Source organism: Helianthus annuus, chromosome 3, assembly GCF_002127325.2.
Source record: "Helianthus annuus cultivar XRQ/B chromosome 3, HanXRQr2.0-SUNRISE, whole genome shotgun sequence".
Classification (NCBI taxonomy): Eukaryota; Viridiplantae; Streptophyta; class Magnoliopsida; order Asterales; family Asteraceae; genus Helianthus; species Helianthus annuus.
This window is the reverse complement of record NC_035435.2, coordinates 80,193,433-80,210,778: the sequence shown is the minus strand read 5'-3', so window position 1 is coordinate 80,210,778 and position 17,346 is coordinate 80,193,433. Positions and strand designations below refer to the sequence as shown.

The 17,346-nt window shown below is 35.7% G+C and overlaps 1 long non-coding RNA gene across 1 annotated transcript; it reads right to left on the bottom strand.

The window, feature by feature from the left end:
- Window positions 1–1,236: 1,236 nt before the first annotated feature.
- On the bottom strand, window positions 1,237–3,620 carry LOC110928941. Its single transcript, XR_002586752.2, has 5 exons — window positions 3,377–3,620; window positions 2,879–3,232; window positions 2,105–2,334; window positions 1,865–2,014; window positions 1,237–1,621 (listed from the first exon to the last, which is right to left on the bottom strand). It is a non-coding gene; the product is annotated as an uncharacterized LOC110928941 (long non-coding RNA).
- Between the last annotated feature and the right edge of the window lie 13,726 nt (window positions 3,621–17,346).

The window sequence follows — 17,346 nt, the reverse complement described above, 5'->3', positions numbered from 1 at the left end:
TTACGTTACAGTCTTATTTTTTGGCATTAACACGTCGCAACTCCAGGGTCAGTGGCCGCTAGTGGTAATGTGACGTTGGTGCTATTTGGCATGGTTCTACGCCCCTGCCGCAACACAGAAGGGGGTTACTTCTAGTTGAAAATAAAAAAGAAAGTATATTACTATTCATTTAGTTACGTTTTAAATGTCAAGTAAGTGTCAGTGGCCGCTAGTGGTGATGCGATGTTGGTGCTATTTGGCATGGTTCTACGTCCCCGTCGCAACACGGAAAGGGGTTACTTCTAGTTGAAAATAAAAATGAAACTATATTACTATTCATTTAGTTGTATTTTAAATGTCAAGTAAATAAATAAATAAATAAAGAAATGTAAGGAACCATTATGGGCCTTTTGGCTGAGAAACTCTTGTGTTTGTGGGCTGCCGATCGAGATGTGGGCTCAAGAACTGGGTTGAAGAGGGGAGGCAACATGGCTTAGAATGCAGGGAGTAAATTAGTTCCTAGGCGTCTTCTTCAAAAACTTGGACATAGTCGCAAGAAATTTTTATATTTATTTTAGTGTAATCAATCTAGTGTGTTACTTACGTCTAACTGTACATATAAAGCAAGGGTCCGTTCATGTTAAGAAGATCCAGTCGTAAGAGATCATAATGTATGTGGTGGCGCGTCTCGCTTGAAATGACCAATCAATCAACAGGGTTGAGGAGGGTGGGGTTTCATTGCTGCCGGGAATTTTGCAACCGGCTTCAGCGGTGACTAATGCTGGCTGCAAGGTTCACGGATGCTGGCAAATTGGTCCGGTGAGGGTAGAGACATGTGCACACAATATTCTTTTGTTGCTTAAGTTGATATAATGTTTACTTGTGTTGCGGTAACAGTTTGGCTTTTGTTAGTAATTTCTTTGTCTTGTTAGTTATAAGCGCAAGATGGTAAATTAATATCACCCTCATTTATCTACATACCAATAGCATGATGGTTGAGCAAAATGTTGAAAAGTAATTTATTATCGGAAGTTGAGAAAAATAAAAAGTAAAATATTAACTCAGCATAAGAACCTACCTATATTTACTCTTTGATCAGTTAACCTGTTATATTAATTAACATATGATAAATACATACATTTTTATTTAATAAACACTAGTTTTTTACCCGTGTCGCGCGTTGCGGCGACAACCTAGCGTTTCCAGCTTCGTTACATGTACGCGGTAGAGTGATGACATTAATGTATACATGACATATACACCAAAGCGGTCCACTGCGTGGTGTCGGCTCGTTAATCGTAATTTTGCCATTAATAATTTATACAGCCTAAATCAATCCCCGCAAATATATAAAACAGAGTACCATTGTAAGTTTCCTGAATTAAGTAGTAACAAACTACAAAGAAATTATGTGAATAATAGTACTTTGGTCTTCTTCTTCAATCGTATCAAGGGACATGTATGTATGTGTTGAAGAAATATACCTACCAACCAGCTTCAATGAGATTGAGATGGTCACCGAAAGAACCAGAATTGACCCACATTTGTGACAGACTAAACTCAAATCGATCTGTCACCTCTGGATTCCACACATTTATGCTTGGCTTTTACTCCTAGTATTGCTCTCCACTTATATAACCAACTGCATATTGTTCATTAGTGACAATATTTATATTTTTAGCAACGAATCTTTGGTTTATGTAAACAAAACTAAAGAATATCATTACTTGAATATTAATTATAAAAATTATTATGTTTCCAAAAATAATATTATGGTCTACGAAGTTAAATACTCTTAAACGAAATTAAAATCATAAGCTATAACTTGTATAATTGTATATAATTATTTATTTTATCATTGATTTTTTAAATAGAACAAATTTACCTCATGACCACCATTAGAACAATCTTGTTCGGTTGTTCTTCTGATCGGAATTGTTCCCTACGGGCAGTATTCGCTGGATAAGCTTCATAGTTGATACATTTTCGACTGCATCCCTGGATGATGATGTCTGTATGGTCACTTTGGTGGGTCCTAATATTTATTCAAAAGTAATAACAAAATAAATATAAAGAAGAAAAATAATGAACTTTGTAAATCGTAAAGAAGTAAAAGTAAACCCACCAACGACGTTGTTCCTTTCTGCACCGGGTGGTCAAAAGTTGGCTGGTGACGAACCATGACACAATCCAGTATGTCCCCATATAGGCTCTGTGTCAAATTATTTCAAAATTTATAATTAAAGATCACCGATCATACGTATGTAGGCCCATCAGAGCCCGACCGCCATGTTGTAATTCGCCGCATCACCAGCATTAACCCCCTATTGACACTAATTCCCCATAGGCCGCTGGCTGTTTGGTAGCACCAAAAGAAATTGGTAAATACATTCAAGAAGTTGCAAACATTTAAATAATAAACTGGGGACTTCCATTTTGACCCGTTTCACATCTAGGTATGCTCTTAATTTTATATTTAACTAATTGGAGAACTCAAATAAACTAATTTTCAAGTAAATGGGTCGAAATCAACATCTCTAGTTAACACTTAAGTATGCGTAGAAGTACTATATGGATCACATCTAGGTATGCTCTTAAGTTATATATTTGACTCATCTGAGAACTCGAATCAACCTATTTTCAAGTAAATGGGTCAAAATCAACATTTCTAGTTAACACTCAAGTATTTGTAGAAGTACTATATGGAAAACATCTAAATGCTTTTATTGATTCCAAAACAGTGAAATGTGATTTACATGAGATCTAGGATTTGGTGTAAAGCACGAAGGCAGTGTGCATTTTCTTGACTTTGATAAGCTTAAATATACAAAAATAAAAATAAAAAAATAAATAAATTGACACCTATTATAAAATACTAATATGCTAAAGATTAACTTACCATGGTGTCATAGAACTTGAGATAGAAATGTTACTTAGGGATGGACAATTTGATCTCAAGAATTTCTGCAACTGCAGCACTCAACTTTTTGTTTACATCATGAAATTATAGCCTCCATTTGCTACATCAGAATACAGATAAGGTCGTCATAACCCTAAACATCGTTGCTAATGAGGATGCGTCTTTGAACCCTAACCGTCGTTGTTACCAAGAAACGGAGGACGGCGGACGGGGATTTGACGGCATATGCGGCGGAGGACGGTGGTGGTCATGTTGACGGTGACACAAATATATCGACTGTAATTTCCTCAAATTGATAATATGTATTCCTTCAATCATTCTCAGTTTATTAACCTACAAAATTAATAAATAATTCACAAACACTCATACGATTCCAGAGAACCTGTAACCTAATAAATCATATCGATTTGAGCAAATTGCAAGCATCAGTGTGTGTGTGTGTGTGTGTGAATAGAGAGAGAGAGAATAGAAACGAACTTCCGAAGGTGTCGTTGGCCATACAGAGAAACGTGAGAGAATCAGATCTGAGAATATGGAAGATGTATCGATCTTGAGAGAAACATAATCTAGATTCAACCTCCGCAGGCAACTTCTCGAGAATTCGGCGAGCAACTGCTCCGGTGTTACCGGATGTGTGGTGTGTGGTTTAGTGAAGGCGCAGACGTGAGCGATTGATTGAAGGTTTAGCACGTGTGTGTGGAAGACAATGGCACAACAGTAATGGCACAACAATAATTACAACATTTCTTAGGGGCAGTTTGTAATTTGTTGACACATTTCTTAGGGGCAGGTATGTCATTTGATGGGGTCACCGACCTTTGTATTTAAGACTATATAAATATGAAATAGAATGAGGTGAGATAAGGCTTAAAGAACATTAGTCCTGCGTTCGATTCTCATAAGGGAGTTTTTTTTTCTCCAAATTTATTGGGTTTACTCATGAATTATAGCCTGGTGGAGATGGATATGATCATGTGGTTCCGCTGAAGGCATGATAATACTCAAATGGTCCGTCAGTAATCCAAATTTGCCGTTAAAAGAAATCATTCTTATGGAAATGTAATGTTTTGGTTTTTAATTAGTTGTAACTGATTCTTTTCAGTTATTTTGGATATTGTTAGTTAACTTTGACGGCTATATGCTCTAATTAACTCTATTTTGACAAATAAATCCAATTAGTCACACGTGGACAGTTCTTATGTATCAAAATATCAAGAGTGAATTGCAAGAATTGTCCTTTATCTTTATGCTCCTTTACAGTCAGTGTCCTTTATCTTTAAAATTGACGAGTTTTGTCCTTTATGTTTAAAAATCAAGCACGTTTTACCCTTTGGGCCTAACCCAGTTTGTTTTCTCAGTTAAATGTGACCACGTGCAGGTCACATAAGGGTAGTTGTGTCATTTAATGTACCCCTGAGCATTTCCCCCCAATTTAAAGAACCCCAAACCCTAATTCTATCATCAAGAACTACCAAACATCGCAAGTTGAAATCTTTCCTTAAATTGAAGATGGTGATGTGCCGATGTGGTAAAGAAGCAATAATCTTGACTTCTTGGACCGACAATAACCCTGGATGCAGATTCTATGGTTATCCAGATCAATGTTCAACATGTGGATTCTTGGGCTAGTATGATCTCACAAGGTATCAACAATGCATGTGTTAATGTGTACATTAAATGACATAACTACCCTCATGTGACCTGCACGTGGTCACATTTAACTGAGAAAACAAACTGGGTTAGGCCCAAAGGGTAAAACGTGCTTAATTTTTAAACATAAAGGACAAAGCTCGTCAATTTTAAACATAAAGGACACCTCCTGTAAAGAGGCATAAAGATAAAGGACAATTCTTGCAATACACTCAAATATCAATTACTTAATGACCAAATTATAAAAACGTATCAAAAAATTAAATAACATATGAGTGTCTATATTATATACACATGTATACTACACCATTAAAACTAGTTTAATACCCGTTCAGTGGACCGGTTACGCTAACAACGTAACAAACAAACATAATATATATTGAGGGTGGTTGGGATTGCTTCTCCTTTTCTTCTTTTTAAAAAAGTCACAACCATCTAACTTTTCATTTTCTTTTCAAACCATAAAAACTCTTTCTTAACACATTATCCCAACACAACGGAAATGACTTATTAACTTTTAAGAAGTCAGAAAGTTAGAAGTAGCTCAAGATAAGCAATCCCAAACACCCACATTAAGTGGACACAGATCTAAACAACATTACAAACAAAAGCACCATTCTTTAATTTATAAAAGGAAAACGAACGTGAACATTGTACAACCAGAAAACATGATAAAATAAAACTGATAGAGTGGTAAAACATGAAATGGTTTCATTTTAATGCAAAAGTAAACAATAGGCAACATTGGGGGAAAGTGTTATAACATTCAAACATGTAAGCGCTACATCAAATTGTACTTTACCCGTCTGGTGGACGGGAATATTAACGTCATAATGTAAGCGCTACATCAAATCATATTGGCTACAAAAATCACGTTGCTTAAAAAATGAAAAAAATAAACACAAAAACATAAATAAACAACAAACATCATCCGAATTGTTTTAAACCCACTATTATCTTACATGTTATGATGCTTCTTTCACATTTTACTTTTTTAACCAACAACTTTTCCCTTTTTAAAATCTTTTCCATATGCAACTGCCTTTCCATACATATTCTAGGCATGGCAGTTTCTTGTAGAATGTGCCTTTGACTATAATGAGTTTGACTCCCTTTTGAAACTTCATCAATAGTCTATCCCAAAACAACAGCTTATCATCACCATGATTATCAACATATCAACCCGTATATTTCACCCCTTAACCAAACAAATCAAAAGAATCAATACTCACATATAAAGGTTCGACTCAAATAGCTTGACCAAGGGAATCCATACAACTGTATAGTTCTAGAAAATGCAAATTTAGTGGTGTATTATGAATTCTAATTACGGTTCAATTGTATAAAACAAAATACCAAATTCTACCTAAAAGCTTCAATCACCGTCGATGAAAATGATAAATCTGACTGATTCAGTAAAAATAATATGTTTGACCCGTTTACTGAAAACTATAATTTTTAACCTTTTACTTATATGATAACGTTGACTCATTTACTAAAAACAACTAATAACCTGCTTACTAAAATTGTAATTTTGATCTCAAATTTTTACTGTAGGTAGCTTTAGGAGGTCTTAAAAATCTCCAACTGGAATTATGTCAATCGGATAATCTAGGATTTTTAAATGAATTTTTCCGTGGGCTGCAGTTAGAAAGTGACTAATCTGATTACTGCTTAGTAAATGATTTTTTATAAATTTTTGGTAGAAACTTAGACTCTAAAAATTTAACATAACGATAACCCCTCCGAGGGGCACGTCACATAAAAAGATCATAATTTTTGAAAGCTCGTAAGTACAATAAACGGACGTCCCAAAACAGCCTATTTTCAGCGAATTGAGCTATGCATGTTAGTGAATGATTGACTAATGAAAGTAATGCAACTAAGAATTTGAAAAGATGTGAATTGGGTATATGTCTTATGCTTGTTAGAATTGACTAATGAAAGTCAAATATGAGATATGCATTTGATATGATTGTTAACATGCAAAATCATGTATGCTAACAAGAATGTGATTGCGATGACATGAAAGTATAGGGATCATATCAAGATGATGGAAGTATGGAAGGCTAACGGATAAAAAGGAGGCAAGGTAACGGATGCAAATACGGACGCTAAGGTAAGTCACTCCGGAATCACTTCTTATTTATAACTGAAGTTTGATATGTTGAACGTAGGAAATCATGTAAGAAAGTATTGGTAATGTTAAGAACCAAGGTAGATATTATTGTTGTGTGTCAAATGTAGTTGACTATGTCGAAAAATTTCATGGTAGAAGCAAACGGGTCAAAAACCGGAAGTAGTGTAGTAAGATGTTGATTTTGCACATTAGAGTATGGGATTTATGTGAAGTGTAGGATCGTGCGCGGACCCGAATGATTCAATCAGAGGCGTTCTACTCAATATGAAAGGCGGAAACAGACATATCGAGTTGAATCAGCTAGAATATCACTTAAAATGTCTTGTATATTAATCTGGTAACAAATTACAGCACGGTGACACTTCGACAGAGCTTCACCGTCGGTAAACTTCTTCCTAATTCCGTTCTAAATGAAACGGTATTACATCTATTTATAGGACACCTAATTCCGCTCCAAACAACTCAAACGAAATTACAATACATGCAGAATTAAGACTCGAGCAGAATTACAACCTAATTCCGTGCGGAATTACTCGATCATCTCTTCAAGCGGAATTAGCACTTTCATGCGATATTACATTCTTGATACTTTTCTTGAACTCCGTGCCCTGAGCAATGCAAGACTCGATACAAGACGAAGTCAACAGACGAATGCATTAACATACTCCCCTTGAATGTTGACGAGTCTTAAGTGTCGAGTCTTCAACGTTTTCAGTCTTTATCAGTCTGACTGCTCTCTCTGAAGTATCTGACACGGTAAAACTTTCTTCAAATCTTCTCTTTACTCTCCTCCTCAGCATCAACAGACTCCCCTTGAATAAACTCTCTCGGATGACTTCAGACTCCCCCTTTCGATTTGCTGGGATTGCAGCCTGACTTTCACAGGATCAGAATCGTGACCTGGTTCCTGCACATCCTTTATCACACAATAAATTTCACCAATTTAACAATTAACAAGTCTAAATATTCAAACTCCCTCTCAAATTAATCCAGAATGATTTACATTTTAAACCTTCTGATGACCACTTGTAGAAAAATATTCAAACATTTTTATATTCAACAAACTCCCCTTCAAAATGATCATCTTGTTCAGTAGTTGGAATTTTGAAAATCAGCTATTCAACATCAGTTGTCGAAACTCTTTTTGGATTTTTTTCAAAAATTTATGCTAAAACACACTAAAATCTTTTTGGATTTTTTACTTGAAAGAAATGCAATAAAGAAATATTTACAGACAATATTTTTGTGAGTTTGTGTAAGAGGATCATATCAGTTTTTTAGACAAATCACTAACACCGTTAAGCTTTAAACATTTTAAGTTCTAAACAATTCACCTAGATTGTTAGTATACTGATCCACTTAAATTTTCACACAAATTTCAAATTTTTCGAGATACGAGATTAGTGTTTTAAGAACTTAAACTTATTCGCGTGTCCCACCACTTGAATATACTCCCGTATCCAGATCCCAATATTCAGTCTTACAGGTGAGTATATCTAGATGATATTTGTAAAGGGTTAAATGCGAAACCGTGAGAGCTCAGGTCAGAACTTCCGTTCAGCAGAGAGATGACGGCTCGACTTTCGGTGTGTTCCCTTTAGAGAATCTTTTATTCAACAGCACATGATTAGCATTTTGCAATGTTTCATCATTTTTTGTACTGAGGGCGATGCTATTTTTCAAGCAATTTGCAAAGTATTATACGGGGACTAGGCCATTGCTTCCGCAAAATCAGAAGTCCCGGGATAATACCCCAGATATCACTGAGTATAAAGACCTAGTATCTCAGAAAGAGGGACCTTTCAAACAAGATTTCGGGGGTTACCCATATATCCAAGAAATGTTTCCCACGAGATAAGCAAGTTTGAAATTTAGGTTTATATCTCGAAAACAATTTACTGAATGTGCAAAACCTACTGGCACATCCGCAGTGAATTTGTTTATCACATTTTTTACTTTTCAATTCTTTAGCATGTTGTGATAGTCCACTGATGTACTATCATTTCCTCTTTTCACAACAAAACTCATTTTTGAATTTTATCATGTTTTTGTCTTTTTCAAATTTTCTAATGTTTTTGGATTTTCTGAAATTTTTACTCCCCCTAAAATGCAAATACATTTAAAGAAATTTGAAAACAAACTGTACAAGAAAGTGACAAACTCATGTATCAAGCTTCAAATCTCCATCCACTTGGCTTAAACAATCCGAGCTCCCCCTTACAACAAGCTATTTTCTTATTTTGATTTCAAAACACTTAAGTTTGTTTTAATCAAAATAATTTTTTCGGAAAATAAGTTTTGTTGATTTTACCACTTGTAGGAAACGGGGATCATTTCATCACTTTGTTTTCAACCACTTGTTAACTCACAACCCAAACATACCATTTGTAGAAAATCAAGTACAACTTAATGTCCCTGATTTACCACTTATAGATCAACATAAATACCACATGTAGGTATTCACAATCAAATCTGATACAAAGAATGATGCCGATTCCTGCTCCACTCTTACCAACCTGGGAGCTCCGGCAAGTCAGGTTTTTCAAACAAAGAAAATGTCCGCCCAAGCCTGACCAGTCTTGGGTGATGATAACTCTTGTTCAGTAGGGTTATAGGTTGCCTTCTTTGTTGCATAAAATTCTTTAACCCCTTGAACGTTACCTTCAATCATTTTTCCAAAAATCTTTTTCACCTTTCCATTAAATGCTTTCTCGATATCAAATTCTTTCTTCTCGGAATAGAATTGATTCGAGATCTCAACCTTACCAATCTTTGATTTAAAATTTTCAGCCCTCAATGGTGGAAAATTTTCATCATCCATTGGAGGTACTGAGTTTTCCTCTTTAACCTCAACTTGTGGCTCCTTTGACTTTGTGGAATCAGATTCATCGCCGAATTTCTCAGAAAACTTCTTAACAACCCACATTTGGTTGCCTTTGGCTCTCCTTTTGTAAAAATTTTTCTTTGAACATTCACCAACTTCATAAGTTGAATTTTCAAAAATTTTGAATTTTTCAGTTGGTGGTTCATTTTTCTCAACAACTTTTTCTTTGAGCTTTTTAGAGACTTCCTGTTTTGTCTTTGTAGCTTGAGAACAGTTCCATGCAATGTGACCAACTTCATTGCACTTGTAACAGGTTCTAGTCTCCTTTCTATGAAAAACTCCAGTCCCTATTCTCTCTTGCTTCTGGATAATGAATTCTCTGTTTGATTGTTTCCAGAATGAGCTTTTTGATTCCTCTTCACAGCTTGTCCCTGAAACAAAATTTTTTTTTGGTTTATAAGTTTTCTCATTTTTATAATTTTCTATAGGAATAAAGCCTAAATCTTTCTTTTTGAAATTACCGTTATGGTTTGGTTTCTTTTGAAAACCAGAACCAGAACTGTAACCTTTTTTCTTGTTTAACCGTTGTTGAACTCTTGAAGTGTACTTTTTAGGTTTTTCTTTAAGATTTAAATCTTTTATTTCAGAAATATTAATTTCTGTTAATTTGAAAACCTTTTTAATTATTTCAAATCTAACACTTCTTATTGGACATTCTTTATCAGAATATAATTTGTCAGAATCATTCAAAGTATATGCAACTTCAAATTTTTCCACATTCAAATTAGATTTTGATAGCAAAAATTCTTTACTATAAACCCGTTTAACCGACGGTTTTGGACTGTTGATTGACGAACTCGAACTTCCAGACTCGGACTTTGACTCAGACTCCTCATCTGTATCCAACACCTGATCGACCACCCTTTTTATTAACTCAGACTCATGATCAGTGTCAGACGATGTGAATGTGACGTCAATGTTTTCTGGTAATTCATCAGTTGTTTCGGATTTTAACATTATATTGATAGGCTTTTTGACTTGCTCCTCATTCGGTTTTCTAGGAGAATATCCTTCCCAAATCGGAGGCGGACACTTGTTATAACTAACACTCCGTTTCTTACCAGTATCCTTCTTCTTTGGCTTCTCATCATCTTGAAATGCTTCAAAACCTGCAACAGTTGGATAAATTCGGTCAATGAGATAATCAGAACTAGAATAACTTTGCAACAGTCTTCTAATTCTTTCATTTTCAATTTTCTCAGTCTCCAACTCTTGTTTCAACTTGGCACATTCCTCAATGTAATGATTGATGGCTTTTTGCTTCGACATCATCGTAGCATTCATCATGGTCAATGCATCTTCTCTTTCAGAATTTGTCTTTTGAAGACCAGTTACTGTTCGATTTAGCACATCATACGACTCTTTCACATAATTGAGATGGAACAGTAATTGTTCTTTCATCTTCTCAAACTCAGCCAACTTTTCATCTTTTGCTGCACATTCCTTGCAAGATTCTAAACACTTTAAGCAAGGCTTGATGACTTCCACAATTTTTTCTTCTTCAATGATCTTCTCAGCTTCAACAACTTTTTCAACTTCAATCACCTTTTCTGTTTCATCAAACTCCTCAGCAACAATTTTAACCTCTTCATTTTGAGCAGTTTCTTCTTTTTGATCAACACTTTCACACTTCATTTTCTTTTGTTCTTTTGCTGCTCGTCTCTTCTTCAGTTTCTCCAAACGATCTGCAAAATAAAATTGAAAACTTTCAGGAGATAGATGAGTTTTTGCAACATTAATATGTCTTTCTTCCTCATCATCACCACTGTCATCAGTTGGTGATTGATCAAAATCTATTGACTTTTTAGAACTATCATCTGAAAAACTAGAATCAGATGGTTTTTGATCAAAGACAGTTGCTCTTTCTGAACTTTCATCGGATGAAACAGACTCTTCTTTTTGATTCTTCACATTAACACCAACCACTTTCATCCATTCTGTAAACAAATCTGGTTCTTTTACTATTTTAGCAATGAAAGCTTTAAACTCCCCATTCTCATCCACAAACATATCCCAGCTAAATCCTTCTGATAACTTTTCATCATATTGATTTATTAGGCATGCTTTGTTGTCATCTGAAATATATTTATCCCAGCTGAAATTTTCTTGATTCACCAAACATGCTCTCTTTGAAAAATCTTCTATTACTTTTCTACCATGAGCCACTTGTGGTTCTTGTTGTTGTTGACCGACTTGTTGATATATGGCTTTCCGATAGTAATCATCTTTTCCGAATGGATTCTTTGCTTCACTTGCTTCTCGATTTTTGCATTCCCTCTTGAAATCCTTTTTCCCTGCATCGAAAACAAGTAACTTTAGATTTATCAAAACCCAAAGTAGAAATATGTGCATCCAGAAAATCATTTCTTCCTGTAATCATTTTGAATTTTTCAGCTCTTCTCAGGACACTAGCTAAGCACCATTTGATATCCATGAGCTCCATCTCTTCAGCGTCTATCTGATCGTAATCCTCTTTTGTTAGCATAGGATTCCCTATCCTCCCTGCAACCAAACCTTCATAGGATTGTAACACAGTTACATGTAACGACATGTGATCTTTTGCAATTTCTTCAGAAAAACTTTGACCCTCTGGAAGATTCAATGCAATGTTGCATTGTATCACACAACCATTCCCACTTTTTGAACTTTCAGAATGAAAGCTTGAAGTTGAACTCTTTGGATTAACACTTGGATATGAAGAAAATCCACTGCTGTTGTTTGGACTTTGATCAACATTTCCAGATGAGTTTCCAGCACTAAAAGCAGTTTGGATTTTTGGACTCATTTCAACTTCTTGAACATTGCCCTTGTAATACATTTTCACATCTTGTTGATTACTCGGATTGTTCATCCTTGCAATCTTTTGCTGTTCAAGATCTTGACCTTCAATCTTTTCGATGAACTGAGAAATTGTCAAATCATCATATTCTCCGGTGTTCTTTAAGATCATCAAAAATGTACCCCACTCTTTCTGAGGTAAAGCATCAGCTAATTTGTCAACCCATTCCTCTCGTTATTTGGTTATGCTTAACAATGACATAGAACGCACTAAGTGGCAATATCTTTCAATCAACTTCTTTGTATCTTCCCCTTGCAGACATGTGAAAAGATCAAATTCTTTCTTAAGCAATGCCTTTTTACTCTTAATCATCTTCTCACTTCCCCTCAACCTTGATTTTAAGAGCATCCCAAATTGATTTTGAAGTTTTGTCATATTGAAGCAATACAAAGATGTCTTCTTTAATAGCTTGCTAAAGTAGACTAATCATCATCTTTTCACCATTGTACATATCTCGTTCTTTGTCATTGAATTCAGAAATTGTTTTTCAATTCGCAGTTCAGTACGTGGTAAAACATATTTTTCCAAAATACACTCCCAAGATCTCAAATGATTAGCTTGAACCCAGTTTTCAAACCGATCTTTCCAACCGTAATACTCCTCAATGCTCATTAGCTTCGGGAGTTTTTGCATAGTTCCGGTCTCATTTTCCAAGTTCATGTTTTGAGCAATGACAGCCGGAGTAGTCGGGGATGTGGCAAATGCGTTGTAAAATTCTTCACTCATGATTCAGTAACACGTTTATCAAGACAAGCACTTTCAAACGAAATTAATGTTTCAAACAGAATCACTCCAAGCGAAATTAGCTTCAAACGAGATTAACCTACACACAACTTCAAACGGAATTAAAGTTTAAGCGGAATTAGATTATTCAAACGAAATTACCTAATTTCGTTTGAGTTGAAATCAGTTTCAAACGAAATTACTAATTCTGTGCGGAATTAGTTGTTGTTTCAAGCGAAAATATCTTCACACTTTAATTCCGTGCGGAATTAGGTATCAATTACATCCAGAATTAGCCTGATGATGTAATTCTGAGCGGAATTAATGTACAATTTCAAACGGAATTATGATGATGTCAGCATTTTTGAAACGGAATTACTTGTTTTATCAGTTTTAGATTGAATTAAGGTCCAATATTCTCAAGGCTTTGTTAAAACATGAATCCGATTATGATGTGTGAAATTCAAATCATTTTGATCGCTAAAACTTGTTCAATTCAGAAAAGAAGGTGTAAAAGTAAGAAAATGAGATGAAATCAAGCTGAAAATGACAGAACTCCTCTTCCTGAGCTCTGATACCAATTGTAGGATCGTGCGCGGACCCGAATGAGTCAATTAGAGGCGTTCTACTCAATATGAAAGGCGGAAACAGACATATCGAGTTGAATTCAGCTAGAATATCACTTAAACTGTCTTGTATATTAATCTGGTAACAAATTACAACACGGTGACACTTCGACAGAGCTTCATCGTCGGTAAACTTCTTCCTTATTCCGTTCTAAATGAAACGGTATTACATCTATTTATAGGACACCTAATTCCGCTCCAAACAACTCAAACAAAATTACAATACATGCGGAATTAAGACTCGAGCGGAATTACAACCTAATTCCGTGCGGAATTACTCGATCATCTCTTCAAGCGGAATTAGCACTTTCATGCGAAATTACATTCTTGATACTTTTCTTGAACTCCGTGCCCTGAGCAATGCAAGACTCGATATAAGACGAAGTCAACAGACGAATGCACTAACATGAAGTTTAGTTTGTATGAATGTTGGGAGTCTTGTAGGAATGTTCTAGAACGTTAAGGAACGTTATGGGTCTGCTCGGGTTGGAACGGGACTCGGAAACGGGTTGTATAGGCTGAAATAAGGAATAACACCGTCGGCAACACAGAGTGGGCGTCGCCGACGCTGCCCCCTTTCCTGACACTCTAATCAACTATCTACGCAAGTTTTGCCGACGCACAAATGCAAGGGGCGTCGCCGACGCCACCTGTAGTCCTGCAACGCTGTTTTTGGTAATTTAACGTTTCACGAGCCCCGTACCTCATAAAACTTGTTCCGTGACCCCTAAAGAAGCCCGCAAGATTATAGAATGTGATAAAAGCTTATAAGAGGATAATTATATGCATGAATAAGTATGATAATCGAATTTAAATAAGTTAATCAAGATTTGTATGTGTGTTGTATATATGTAATCATAGTGAACATAAGTAATGTGAACTTATATCTGAGATTATGTGTTACTAATCGTGTTCTGTTGAGAAAGAAGTGTAATGCAGATATGAGAACGTTGAGCTATCGAGGAATTGGTGTCGAAATTGGAGCAAGTGGATTCGAGAGGATAATCGAATGAAATAGAATTATGTAGCTAGAATGCTATACAATATATGTATTTCATTTGTATAATGTTATCATTTACTAATAGGTTGATTGTATATGGTGTAGGATCGATTTGACCGACCAAATGAGTCAATTTGAGTTAATACACACTATTTGAGTGGCGGAAACACTCAAACAGATTAGAATCAGATAGAATGGAGTAGAAAACAGATGTAGATTACTTTAACACTTGTTTCTCATTTAATAATCACGTGAAAATCCGGCAGAGTAACGTTACACAAACAACCAGTCCGTTTGAAATGAGAAATACACAAGCCTATTTATAGGCATAACCCTTCCGTTTGAAACTGACATGAATCAGTTCAAACGGACACCTAACATACCCTTCCGTTTGAAAGTGACATACCACTCTTCAAACGGAACCACTTTAAAACATCATAAATTTACATTTCAGCCCCCTAAACTATACATACTTGACATACTTAGACCCCTAGACTTAAGACATAGGCTTTAGACATTATGCACTAACAAACCCCCCCTTGGATACAGCCGGAGTCTTCAGTCTTGGTCTTTAGGTCTTCACAGGGACTTGAACTTTTCTTCATGCTGCTTAGGCTTCTTCCTAAGCAAATTTCTCACTCTGTCATTCTCTTTCTTTCTTGCCTTCTCTTCTTCAGCTTGAATGTTCATCCATTTACCTCTGTTTTCTTCAAGCTTTTTACGTTCACGCTCAGCTTTCCTTTTGAATTTCTCTTCCAGCGACCACCAAGATGACTTCCATTTACTTTCAGAGTTTATACCTTTCTGAAAGCAAAGAGTAGCAACACGTTGAAACTGCATGGCCTGCTCTTTATCTTCTGCCTGATAGTGTATCTTGTTTATGAATAGACATTCAATATCCTTCGCAGAGCAGTTCACTAACCACATAGGGTCATACACATGTATCTCTCTAATCTCCTTTCCTGCTCGATAGGTAATGACAGCCTCAGTCGAAATGTAACTGTATACCCAGCCCAAGAAGCCTTTATAGAAATCCTGCTCCATTGATGGCACTGGGATAGTCTTCATTGTCTTTGGCTTTTTCACATTAAGTATCGAACCCTCCTTTCTGGTGACTCATTGCCATTAACACAGAATGAATAAGAAACTTGTACGGCTTCGTAAAATTTGACTTCAAATAACTTGCACTGTTTAAATCACCAGCATAGCCCATTCTTAGCATACACCCCTTAACCATCTTTTCTGGCAATTTCGTTGGCGAATCCTCTTCATCTGGGAAATCAATTACTTCTCGAACAACAGCTTCAGAAATGACAATTTGTTTCTTCTCATTATCAAACTTAACAACAGACTTGATTGTTTTGCTTTGATCATCATAAGTTGCATGCTTCCAAAAACGTTTAATATGAGATCTAAACACTAAGCGTCTGTCTACCAAAGCTTTCTGAATTGGTACTCTCTTCATAAATTCCAGAATACTTCTGAATTCTGACAACAACGGATTTTGTTGCTCATCCAGATTACAACACGCATTATGAATAGGATTGAACAACATTTTAGATGGCTGCAAAAACATAATCATACAACACAGTTAGAAACACTTTGACAAATTTCAACATTTAAAAATCAATTCACACAAGATTTTGTAAAAAAAAATACACTTCAAACGAAAAACTTTCAAACTGGACACTTCTCAAACGAACTACCCTCAAACGGACAACCCTTAAACGAACAACCCTCAAACGAACTACCCTCAAACGGACTATCCTTAAACGGACTACCCTCAAACGAACAACCCTCAAACGAACAACCCTCAAACGAACAACCCTCAAACGAACTACCCTATCGTTTGAACAATGCACAAACCCTAAAAATTTCTAAGTACAAATCAACCAAATTAATGATAAGGGTTTGTTCTCCGTTTGATTCCAAGCACACTGATGTATTTTTTAACCATTAAGACTCTCTAATCAATCCTAGATCTACGTTTAAAGATCTGCAAACTCGACAAACATTCAAACAACTCAAATCTGAACAATCAACCTGTCAAACAATGATCTATAATCAATTCCGACACTACCCTCATGATCTATTATCATTTTAGCATAAGAATAAACCCTAGATCTATGTTATGAAGAACAGTTCATCGCCGACTTGAAAAACAAGCATGATACGGTCAAAATTTGTTCAAATCCTCACCTTTACCATGTTTAAAGTTGAACTAGCCAACAATAAACACAAGATTCTGGTGAAACTTGGGCAGAATAACGGCTGTAAACAAAGGTTTTGGGTGATCATTTAAAATCGCTCAATGGAAGCTTGAAACGGAACGGGAGGTAAATGAGTTCTCAAACGGAACCCATGTGCTATTTATAGACTTGGCCCCTTCCGTTTGAAACTGACAACGTATGATTCAAGCGGAACTCATTCAAACATGATGGTCACTTTCAAACGGTCACACCATTTTCAAACTTAATGGCCATTTTCAAACGGTCACACCATTTTCAAATGTAATGGCCACTTACAAACGGTCACACCATTTTCAAACTTAATGGCCACTTTCAAATGGACATGTATTCAGAAAT